This window comes from Phaseolus vulgaris, chromosome 9, assembly GCF_000499845.2.
Source record: "Phaseolus vulgaris cultivar G19833 chromosome 9, P. vulgaris v2.0, whole genome shotgun sequence".
NCBI classification, from domain to species: Eukaryota; Viridiplantae; Streptophyta; class Magnoliopsida; order Fabales; family Fabaceae; genus Phaseolus; species Phaseolus vulgaris.
The window spans coordinates 23,230,882-23,244,256 of NC_023751.2; the positions used below are offsets into that span (position 1 = coordinate 23,230,882).

Consider the following 13,375-nt stretch of genomic DNA (forward strand, 5'->3'; position numbering starts at 1 on the left):
TGATGAGAACAATTGGCGACACCGTGGGCTGGTAAAAGTATCCCCAATCCCACATGAAAATTTATAAAAAATACTATCAAGATGAGCAACCCTTGACCACCTACATGGAGCCACATCTTAGCAAATGGCAACTCTGATACTACGTTACAACAAATAATGAACACAAGTTAAGAATGCCAAAGCAGAAACCCATTGTTTACGAGAGGAAACATGAGTGGAGTGTGAACAGCTTTGTGAAGAAGCAGAAGCATTATGCCAGTTGATGGAAGACGCAATAAAGGCCTACGAAGAACGGTTAAAGGCCAACGATAACCTTGAGATGTACGATGAACAATCTGAAACCTTTAACAAAAGTTCAAGTAAAGTACATCATAATGAATATGTATAATTTGTTATTGGGACGATCCAACATTGAAGCTAGGAGATGTTATTTCTTCTCCCCATTTAAAAATGAAGTTACCCACCTTAGATGGGCAAATTGTCTGAATGAAGATTAACCAAATAATGGCTTGAAGATCTTATTACCATATTACCCTTAATACATGCACGTTTTCTGGTTTCACAGTGGACACGTATGCGTATCTTCCTGTATATTCCTTTTTTATGACATGTGTTTCCTTTATTTAGGCTAAATAATTTATTTTTTTAAATTTTAACTAGATTTAACCGTCTTTTATTTTTTAATTTAATTTAATTGTTTTTAAATTCAATCAAAATAATTTTCTTTTCTATCTTGCTTTGTGAGTTCAATATTGAGAAAATGGTTATTTCTTAGTTAAAAATATTTCCTTTGAAAATATGACTTGTATTTTTATATTGAGTTTATATAATAAAGATAAATAATTCGTATTTTTTTTCAAAAATAATTATTTAATGATATTGAAAATAATGTATAAAGTTTTAATTAACTAAAATCTTTATAAAAGTATCTCATATTTTATTATTCAAATATTTTTAAAGATATGGGTAAATTTGTGAAGTTATATTTTAAACATTTTTAAAATATTATAAATTAGTTCACAATTATTACATCACTTACAAATTTCAATCAATTTTCTCTAGAAATTCATTTTACCTACCTTAATTCAAACAACCTTATTTTCTTCACATTTTTCTCTCAAATTACTCCAAATTCACTTTATAAAATCTTCACACATCCTCTTCCTAATCTAAACGCACTATAAGGTTAGTATTTTTTTTCTATATCTTCTACTCTCCTTTTTACTATCTACATCACACACTATTTAATGAGTCTCACATGAAAGCTTGAATGTTTGAAGATTATTATTTTTTGTTTTCAATGAATTCGTAATCTATTTGTGATAGATTTTGAATGAATTTGTTTTACAAATGATGAATATAAGAAAATTACATAAGAAGATGGTAAGAAAAATGAAAATCTATATATTCTCTTTCTCTAAGACTTTCTCACTTCAAATACAATAATCGTGTATAATTTGATAATTATTTCTTTAATAATAAAATTTCAATTTAAGAATGATTAGAGTGTAGAAAAAGTATTTGACTAAACTCTAATCTTTAATCAATGAGCCAGCAGCGATGGTATGAATTTTACTTATATTGATTAGTGTGATGTTAATTAATTTAAAATCAATTTAAATGGTGATAATTAATAGTTTAATCAAAGTAAGTAGTTAATCTGTTCTATTCTTATTCCTAATTTTATTGTTTATAATTCTGTTTTAGTCTATGCATCCTTAATGTTATTTTCTTAAAACAAATTGTCCTATTTTTTTAAATTGTTTGAGACACACGAGATGTGTTTAATAAATTTTTAATGGTCTATTGATTCTATCAAATTAATCCTAGGATTAAATGAATTCTAATCAATATTAATTATTTATGTATAATACAACCTAAATATCAAATGGGAGTTGTTGCAATCTATAATATTTTAGGGTCTAGATAGTTCCTATATTATTTTTATTTTATTTGCTTTGATTTTATGGCTTTTGATTTTGTTTTGATTATTTATTTCATTTGATTTGATTTGATTTGATTTGATTTAATTATTTTTGTACTTATTTGTTTTGTTGTTATTTTGGTATTTGTGTTTGGTCACTAACGTTTCAGTTTATATGTATTGTACTTTCGGTTGAGGTACACCCATGTGTCATCGCACATTAGTTTGATAAAAAGAATAACTATCAATGAAGTTTGAGTTAATTTTTTTCTGAACACATTTATTAATATAATAACAACAAATTTAACTAGTAATAATACTAAATTGTGTATTTATCTTAATTATATCCAAATGAATTAAATCACTTAACAAATCTTTAATGACACTTTCTTAATCTTTTTATTTAGTAGTTTCATTTTATTTTTAGAAATTAAAATACCTATAATTCTAGTTTTCAAATTATACCAAACGCATTTCAAATTGGACCAATTATTATTTTTTTCGTCTTTTTAATTAGATCATTTTAACTTTTAATAAATAAAAATAATTGAGCATCTTTTTACTAATAAATAAGTCCATAATTGCTCTATTTAAAAGTAACCACCAAATAATTTTTAATACTATCTTTATTTAAAAAAATTATATTTTTTTAAATTATATTCTTTTAATGTTTTTAATACTATTTTTATAAAACTGTATTTTTGAAATTATATTATTTTTAATGCGTGAATAACGGAAGTAGTGTACTGTTTACGATGTTATTCTGTTTAAAATTTCAATAATATTTGTTAGTCTCAAATTAATATAAAATATTAATAAGGTAATATGATTTGAAATTTTAGTTATTTATATTTATAAAATAATAATAATAATAATATGTTGATAAAAGAAAAAATATTCAATAAAAATAGTGTAACCTTTTTAACACAAAATTACATAATTTCCATCTTAAAAACTATAACAAAAGATAATTAAAATAAATAACATATTATCTTCATTTTTAATCTTCTAAATAAATTAAAAACTATTTATAATTAATTTATTTCAGACCCTCTCACACTATTGCATAATATTTTTATTTTTTTTTCTCTTCTTAAAGTTTGATTTCAAATTGTAAAAGATTTTGAGTTGTGTATTCACTACAAAAAAAAAAATTCATATTATTTACGGATTTTTACCCACGGATCTGAGTCCGTAGGTAAATTCAACATTACCTACGGATATTACCTATGAACAACATTCCTTACAGACATTACCCACAAATTCTGAATCCGTAGGTAAATTCAGCATTACCTACCAACTATTATCCACGAATCTTATTACCTACCAATTTTTACCTACGAATCTCTATTACCTACCAACTATTACTCACGAATCTTATTACCTACCAACTTTTACATACGGATCTTTATTATCTACCAACTATCACCCACAAATTTCTATTACCTACCACCTATTATCATAATAATTATATACATAATATTAAAAATATTAATAATATTAATAATATTAATAATATTAATAATATTAATAATATTAATAATATTAATAATATTTAATAGTAGTTAATACTACTAAGAATATATAATAATTTTAAGAATATTTAACAATATTAATAATAATAATGATATTAAATATATGAATAATATTATTAATTTTTATTTTATTAATTATTTTAATATTGATAATTATACTCATAAGTATAATAATAATCGTAACATGACAACAAAAGTTGACTGCTGTAATGATTAAAGCTTCTATGGACATTCCTCAAGGACTTGACTTCGAGTATCACCTGTTGCAGTTTAGTTCTAACATTAATTATAATTCTCATATCATATATAATAATTGACAAAAATAATCATAAAAATTGGCAAAACATAATATATGTAAATAATAACTGAAAAAAAAATTCAAATAATAATTAAAATTTTAAAAATAAAGTATATTAACATTATCTACGGACTTGGAGTCCGTGGGTATTACCTACGGACTGCAGTTGGTAGGTAACTACTGTTTTCGTTACCGACGCCCACATTACATACGATTTTTTTTTTCGTGGATAATCCGTAGGTATTTTTCTTGTAGTGATTTTGATTTGTTTCACTATGTTTTGGTTAAATGATTTTGTTGAACAAATTCAAAGGTGTGTGGTTTCTCAATGACTTATGAAAGGAATAACGTTTTCGAGACTCTAGTTGCCTTCATTGTGGATCAATATCTCTCTCACAACCAATTTTCCAAAACTCGAACCATTTTTCGCAGCAAAGCTTCACCACTCCTTGTCAATTCCTTATTAGATGAGGTTACTCTTTCTACTTTTTCAACATTTTTTCTTCTTTTCTTTTCTCTTTCATTCTTTTACGAATAAGTTGGTGTTATTTCTTCACCTTCTCGTCAATTTTTGTTTTCGTGGTGTCACATAATGTGTTGAGTTTGGAGGAGATGCTGAATCAATATGTATTTATGAAGCAACAAATGTTGTGTTGGATATAGAAAAGGTGATGGTGATGCAAGAGAAAAATAGAATCCAAATGTTGTTGCAAGACATGCAGAATGCTCTCAATAGTTTCTTCTATGCAAGATCACCCTTGTCCAATGCTGCAACCATTATTACAAATTCTGCAATTGTTCCTCCAATACAAAATTCTAATAGAAATCTTCCAGGTTGGTACACTATTTTTCTAGTTCTTAATGAATTCAAATATTGTTAATGTTGATTTTTTCATTTTTTAGTTCTTTTCATTTTTAACATGTGGATTTATTTTTTTCATTTTTGTTAGTTGCATCTATTAGTACCATTTTTCCTATGCAAAACACAATGGTGTTGTCACCCATACCTCTGGACAACGTAAGCTTGTCATCACCTATGATTAGAGTGTTTGACAAAAAGAGAAAAGATACTCTAATAGCATATGAATCTATAGTTGCAAGAAAAATAAAATCCAAGGTATAAAATTGTTTATATTTATGTAAAGTGCATTTTTATATGTTATCAATTATATTTTTTTTACTTTATCCTCATTTACAGGTATAAATACACTATTACCATCTCCAAATAACAAAGTAGATTTTTGATCCAATTTTGCAACAACTCAATTGGTCGGGAACTATGCACTCAGGAAATCACATATTTCAACTAATTCATTTCAGTGTTCTAATGTATCCCCGCCTACTGAGATTTCAACCAATAGAGTTATGGTTGAACCTGTAAAGTAAAACAAATAGTCTGGAAAGAAGACATTCATGATATTTCTCCTATTGAGACACATATTGATAAAACAAATAAGGAGAATACAAATGAGACAACTAAGAGAGATATAGACAAATGAGATTCCTACATCTGAGTCTGATAAGGATATAACCAATTGGACATACCAAGAATTTTCAAACATAGGATTGGAAGAATGGTTTAAAGTTGATTTTTCAAACTTTAAAGTAGATGACTAAAATGTCAAGACATATGGAAATCCCGAATCAATAATTTTTTGATAGTCTGATAATCCTTAAAGGTAAATTTTAATTTTCAATTGTTTTGTTATTTAATGTTTATATTCACATTCTTTTAACACAAAGTGAACCGTGGTCACTTTTAATCCGTGGTCACTTTTAATTTGTGATTTGCAGGTTCAACTGAAAATAGTCCATTTTTAAAAGTTGTCATAAAAGTTTATCCGAATTAATAAATTTTTCAAATTGGTTGATCTAAGCCTTTAATTGTGTTTTTTATTTTATTTTCTTTCAAAAATAGAATTAGAGTTGGCTATGTTCAAGTCTGACTTTGATTACTGTTATGGATTGATGCTTACCTATACTTTGAACTAGCATATTTTGAAAGAAAAACAAAATCTAGTTACATAGCATGTTAGAAAAGCTTTTGAAAAATGACAATAAGCAAAAGTAATTATTTAAGTTGTAACAGAAGAACGAGAAAATATTTTTGAAATTTTTTATTTAAGTCCGATAAGGATGGACCTTAGTACTACGTATTTTCGTTTATAACGAAAATTCAAAGATTACATAATTATAAGATTTAACTATTTAAAAAATGTTTGTGTTAGTACGATAATGAAGAACCTTGCTTCTAGTTAAGAACAAAATAAATCAGGAATTACATAGTTATGTGAGTTGGAACTGGCTTTGAAAAAAGATTTTGTTTGATTGTTAATATTTTTAATTTTAAAATTTTATCTTTTTTTATGTTTTTTTATTTTTAATCGAAAAATAACTAAAAGGTAAAGGTGATACCTACAATTGTACAATTACTCAAATAATTATTTAGAAAAAATTTAAAAGTTGGTGGGTGTATAAAGTAAAAAAGGATGACAGATAGCAACATTTTTGGGCCAGTGAATGGGCTCAAACTTATTTGGCAGAAGTGGTGTGTATAGGCTTTAAAAGGTTGGTGGAGTGTGTGTAAGGAAAGCGCAAGCGATAAACAATTGAAATGGGTTGATTCTCCCTACACCCAATCAAATTGGACCTGCACCCAATTGCATTTGTGAAAGTACCGAATTACTCTTAATGAAAATGAAATTAGGGTTTAGTGATTTCTGCACCCAATCACACATTCAAGTTTGTTTCTGCCATTCTCGCACCCAACACCATCTCTCGCACGAGCGTTCGCATCCTCATATCTTGGTTGACATTTCTCCGGCAACGTAGTGTTAAGTGGAAGGACCCCTTGAACAAAGATGAAGCCAGGAACGCGAAGGTCCTCCATTGTTGCGCAAAGGTATGAGGGCATCAGCGCACCCTACAAGCTTTTTCAAAATAAACATGACAAGGGTACAATTGAATTTTAGAATGTTCGTCGAGTGACAATCACAATGGATTGGGTGTAGGAAGAAATTGCCATTGAAATGCTGGGCAGGTCCAGTTTTTTCTCTTCTTGTTTAGAAATCAAAGTGGTGGTGAAACTATTAAAATACTTAAAAAAACAAAGAAAACATGCTGCAGTAATATTTGGTAATGCTTTTCTATAAGAAGAAAAAAACATTAGAAACTTTTAGCAAGTGATGGAAATGCAAAAACAGCAGTGCAAACACAACATATTTTTCACTTGTCCAGGTGTAAACACATAAATAACCTCAATGCAAACACAACCTATTCTTGGGCATCTCAAAATGAAAACACACAACAACTAAACCCCTTGAATTGAGGCAACAATGCAAGATATCTTATAATTTTTTGGAGTGTAGTGAAAGAGAAGTAGGACATGTGGAGAGTAATAAATGAGATGGGCTAGGAGGTGTGCTAAGTGAAATAGGGGGTATGAGCAGGAAAACAGTGAAAGTGGGATGACAGGTGCACTGAGTAAGAGTGGGAATGTGAAAGGGAAAATAGTGAAGGAGACTAGGGATAAAAAGAAAAATGGAAGAAACATAGAGGTGAGAAAAATGGAAACTGGGGGTGTGAAAAGTAACATCAAAAGATTCTTTAATTAAAAATAGAATAAGAAAGTTTATTTTTATTATTTTTTGTTTGATTTTTTTTGTACCATTTTTTTATATTTTATTTTAATTTTTTATTCAATTATTTTATGTTTTTATTTAAAAGATAACTTTTTTTTTGCTTTTTGTGTTGACAAGTAGTATGTTTTGATTTTGTTGGCAACCTTTTTCAATAATGAAAAAAATTATGTTTTCTATTTATGTTATTAATATTGATTTTTTTTTTTAATTAGTTATGATGATTAAATTTTTGTTGGAGTAGTATGTTTTGATTTTCCGATACTGCAACTCTTTTTAATAATGAAAAAAAAAATGTATTTTCTATTTTGTGTTATTCATATTAATTTTATTTAAAATTTTATAATATATATTTAATATTTAATAAAATATTGTTATGTTTATATTGAATTTGTTGTTATGTTTATATAAATATATTTTCGTGTATTATAATTATGTTGATATGAACATACTTGGTTATAAATTTATTTTTGCATATTAATATAATTAGTTCTGATGGTAATCCTAACCCATAAACATAACCTAACTTTAACTTTATCATACCTCTAACATTTTCTGACTGTAAATGTAACACTAATCTTATCCCTAATCATAATCATAATTCTAACATTACCACATTAACCTTAACCATGTCTATAAACCTAGTCTCAACCTGAACCCTACCCTTATTCCTAATAGGTTTAAAATTATTTTATAATTAATAATATTATTTAAATTCAATATAAAATTATTTTATAATTATATTTTATAAAATTATGAATATTTAAATTATCATTTTTTATCTAACAATTTTAAATTTTTACATATATGGATAATTTTCCATCTAAAATTTTATAATTATCAAAATTTAATACTGCAAACACAATTATTTTATGATAATTTTTTATTTTCTAACAAATTTACATAATCTGGATTTTTTTTATATATAATTGTTGAAATTTTAATTAAATATGTTAATATGTTTCACCATTTTTTTTAATAACTTTTTGAACAATAATATTTTAATAATTTTTATTTTATATAGAACTGCTTGTTACTATAATAATATAACAATATAACATTTAAATTTGTTAATTTAGATATTTAGTTTATGGGTAATGATATTTTGATATTCTACTCTAAGTCCATAACAAAATATTAATATTTATAATAAAAAAAATTATTTATAATAAAAAAAAATAAAAAAAAATTAATAATTTTTTAAATTAAAAATAATTAAAATATTAATATTTAGTGAAACAATGTAAAAAAACCATTTTATATTTATGACCATTGTAGAGTTTGGTCATTTCCATAGTTGTCACTTTCTTCTAAACCAACAGGACCTGAGCTGAGTTTGCTGCAATCTGCTTCTGTTCCACAGGTTAGCCTTGCATGCATGCTTTCTCTTCTTCTTTTTCTATGTGGTGTGCAAAGAAAGCCATTTTTGTTCTTCTCTTTTATTTGTTCTTTTCCATTCCATGAGATGTAGCACCAACACCCAGAATTTCTCTAGCTCAAATAACTTTATTCTTTGCCAGTTAGTAGTTTATAGTAACTTTTTCTACTTCTAAGATTATCATTGAGATTCTCTTTAGAAGAGAATGTACAATGGATTATCAATAAATAAAAAGGTATCATCATAACTTCACCCAAAATAAAAAATGAACATTTTTTGGTAATAAAAGAAAAGAATTTTTCTGACCATATACTAAACTAAGTAATGTATATTCTTCATTTCAGAAGCATTTGAGCAACAAGAATGGTACCTACTCCGAAAAAGCAAAAGGCATTGGCACTGCAGATGCTACCGAGAAACAGAACCTGGGACTGTGAATATGATATATATAGCCACTTGCAAGAGCAGAATAAGGTCCTTAACTGTGGAACTAAAAAGTTCAACTATTTCAATACCCTTTTGCAGCACTTCGTTGTAGAGGATCCAAAGGCTGACCAAGAATTGGTACAGTTCATGGATGGTTTACACAGCATTGTAAAGTCTCAGATGCTTCATCTTGAGTACCCTAACATAGAGAACGCTGCTGAGGAAAAGGGAACGAATGATGATGACCATGACAACAAGGATAACTGTGTGATAGTGGATCCCCAGCATAAGTATTTCATGGATCATGTGAGGCCTCGTGGAAAATCTTATGTACTAGATATCCCTGAGGATGGTGTCTATGTAAAGTATGAGTCTGATTATGAAGAGGTCAATGTGTGCTTAGACACAGATATGCATGTGAATTCTCTTGTAGACTGTAAGAGTCCTAATGTTATTAGCAATCTTGTGAAGCTTAGGGGTAGGACGCCAAAAAGTACAAAACTCAGTGTTGCTAAGAGCAGTGATGTGACTTCTGAGACTGTGACTTCTGAGGCACAGAAATGTGTAAGTAACAGGAAGGGTAAGCATAGGAGTGAGAAGATGAAAACCACACCTAGCTCACAAATATTGGTGATTAAAGATAGTGATGATGCAGCAGAAGATATAACATGGTCTGTGCAAGGCCAGATTGTATGCATCCAAAATCATGAGTTCTTCCTTTATGTTCAATGTTCTTCACTTAGTTTTTGTTAGCTATATATGTTATCTGTTACTTCCCTGTTGAAGGTGGAACATTGTTGGCAAGAATATGATAAAGGCAAGGCAACTACATCTTTCAAAGAAAAGCTCATGGAAGAACTAAAGGCTCCTTTCTGTGAGGAAGAGTACAAGAGGCTTTTACACAACATTACTGTTCGAAAGCCAGTCCAACACCATAGAGACCTGCGTGGACGTATCAAAATCTATGATGAAAATTATCTTGGAAAGTCTTATCTTGATTTTAATTGTGGTAAGTAAGATATGACCCTTCTCTTTTACATTCCACTTTCTGTGTTTGCATGATGTTATTGGAGTTCATGTGCTTACCCAATTGGGATGGAAAATTTCATATATTTCTATCCATTTCTTGTTTATGCATCTCAATACAGTTTTCTTTTAAGTTAACTATTCTTAAAATAATTCATTCTTGGGACTTCTTTTTGCTGCATGTTTTCCTTATTGATGCAAACATTGACCTTAACAATAACAGAAGATGCAAATCCATCTTGTTGGCTACATAAGAGCATTTTGTGGTTTTATTATCAGTCATAGTTGTATTAGTGTCCATTTTGTCACTTGTGCATATTTAGATTTTAGAAGCAGAGCATGTTGAGAAAGTACTTTAGCAAACAGCAAATTAGTTGCTTTCTTTGGCAAGGAAAATATGGAGGAAGCTGCATATAATGTTCGAAATAATTAAGACATTCTAAAGGAATTTGAATAGAAATTCTCACAAAAATCCTACCTACATTATTATCAAACCAAACTAGTAGAATTCTTCTGACACACGGTTACAGGTGGATATCATATGACAGAATGCAAACATAGATTTTGTGGACCGTCGATGTTAAGATTTTTACAATGTTAATAAATTAGAAACCATCTTAAATATGAAATTCAAAGTAATTAATATGGAAGTCAATAATTTAGTATTTATAACAATATAGCAAAGTAAAAAGCCTTTACATTTCCAGTGCATTCTAATTAATTTATAAATGTTATGTTGCAAGACAAACTATGAGTGTGAGATGTGTGCTTGTTCTGCAGATCTTGCCGAGAGAATAAACACAGCTCATGGTGATCATCCCAGAGTTCTGAATCTCTTGCGTGGATTTTTCTATTGGTTGAAAGTAAGTATCTTATGATATTTCACATCCGAATACACATTTTATTTTGTATAGTATTTCATGCAATTCTCAATTCACCTTAAAATATTTAACTCTCAAGTCATCTCAAAATATGTGTTGAGAAATATGACTAGAGCTAGAGACAACTGAGTGAAGGTAGAAAGAGTAACTAATAACACATCTATCCAACTAACAAAATATGTGGATTTTTTAAGAAAATTCCCTTATTACTAGAATGGGTCACTTTTTTTAAAGTTTTATGAAGTTGTACCAACGTGACACGATTTAGGTGTAATACGATTTAGGTGTAATGAACAAAAGTCTCAAAGTATGTTAATAGTTGGTATGTCATTTGTTATTAATTTTGATTTTCTTCTGTTGCATCACACTATGCCCTGCCCTCAGTTTAGTTCTCAAATAATATGATGCGGGTAATTATTATGCTTTGAAGATGCACATTGAATCAAAAAAATTCTAAGTCTCTTTGTGACTGAATATTTTCATTGTGTAAAATAATCATCATTATGCTTTTGTATATTTGTCCACATTACCCTATTTTGCAACTCACTCACCTGTATCTTAAACTTCATCAATCTTGCATTAGTCCACAAAAGTGACACCTATAAAATTTTGTATCATTTTTTAGTGTGTGTGTGTGAATTGTATCACAAAATCAAAGTTAGCCTTAAAAAATTTACATCCCCTTTTTAGTTCAAGGGAGTTAGAGGCTCTATTTGAATGCCCCCTTTCTGATTTATATGTTGTGTGGTGGCAGAATTTAGCACATGATGGGGCATTCATGCCATGGAGAGATCCGTCGTGTTTGGATGCACTGCCACAACAGTTGGAAGGAAGCAATTAATTCAAACTTGACAGAACAGACACTTAGAAGGAAACAAGTTTGTGTTTTTGGTGTCTCTTTTCCTTCATATTTTCTTTCCTTTGTATTTAACTCGTCTTATTTTCCTTAACCTGATCACGATTATCAAGAGTAGCAAATTTTTGACATACCATAGTCTCTCATGATCGAATTTGAGACATGATTCAGTGATAGCTAGGTTTAAAGAAATAATCTCTTCAATCTCTGGGAAAAAATTTAAAACAAAAACTTTTTTTCTGGATCCTTTGTGTAATGTTTGGGTTCTTAATTAATAGAGTGATTTTAAGGGTTTTTTTCCCTATATATAGAGTAATTACATTTGTTATTTTTTGAAATGAAAAAAAAAATATGCTAAAATTGAACAAGTCCTACATGTAGTAGTTATACATGAACTTGTCCAATCTTTTATTTTTTTTACCCATTTCGAGAAATATGAAATGAAATTACACTATTGGGGTAAAAAATCGATTTTAAGATTACTCTTTTCTAGTATTGGGCTCATTCTTCTAATTTCTCACAAAAAATATCTTCCTAAACTTTTTTATTTATTTTGAAAAAATTTATTTCCAAATTTATCCTCACTTGTCTCTCTATTTTTTTTTATATTTGAAAATTCATTATTCTTATGCAAATTAGTGTGATTTCAGAATTGGATATTCTGAAATGTTTTCAAAATTATCATTCCAAAATATAAATAATATATAATTTATTCATAAAAATTGAATAGTCTATAATACTAAATTTTTTTATTTAATGGACTAAAAAGATAAAAATAATGACCATATCATGTTATTTGATAATAAAATCAAATAGGTAGAATAATTAGATGAAAATAAAATAAAATATTTTAAGTATTCAATTGGATAAAATGCTTAATAAGAATTGATTGAAAAATACATTCTCATATATAAACAGTTTCCACTCACTTTGGTAATGGCGATTCTCATATATTAGTGTCTCAACAAATTACAGCTGAAATGTATCAAGGAATCCCTTCATTCTAAAATAATTTTATATTATTCCAAATTGCATTTTGAATTTGTAAAATCAACAAATAAATAAATAAAAAATATAGGTCTGTTGTTTAGAACAACAAAAATCATGTGTGGCTGCTGGGATTCGAGCCCAGGTCTCCACGGCCACAACGTGGAATTCTTACCACTAAACTACAGCCACATGTTTGTTATGAGAGTTCTGATTGTTCCTCATGATACTTTAATTTTATTTTCCTTTTAGTTTAATTTTTAGATCATAAATGCTGTTTTTACCTTTTGAGAACATAATTTTGTTTGCTAGATTGAAACTTAATTGATTTTCCAAACAAAAACATCTTTATTTAATATTTTCAACCCCTTAAACCCATGCACAACAAACAGTTAGATAGAAAAACCATTTAAGAGAAAATTGTGT

The 13,375-nt window shown here is 28.0% G+C and overlaps 1 non-coding gene across 1 annotated transcript; it reads right to left on the reverse strand.

Moving 5' to 3' along the window:
• Nucleotides 1–13,069: 13,069 nt before the first annotated feature.
• On the reverse strand, nt 13,070–13,141 carry TRNAH-GUG (transfer RNA histidin (anticodon GUG)). Its single transcript has one exon. It is a non-coding gene; the product is annotated as a tRNA-His (tRNA).
• Between the last annotated feature and the right edge of the window lie 234 nt (nt 13,142–13,375).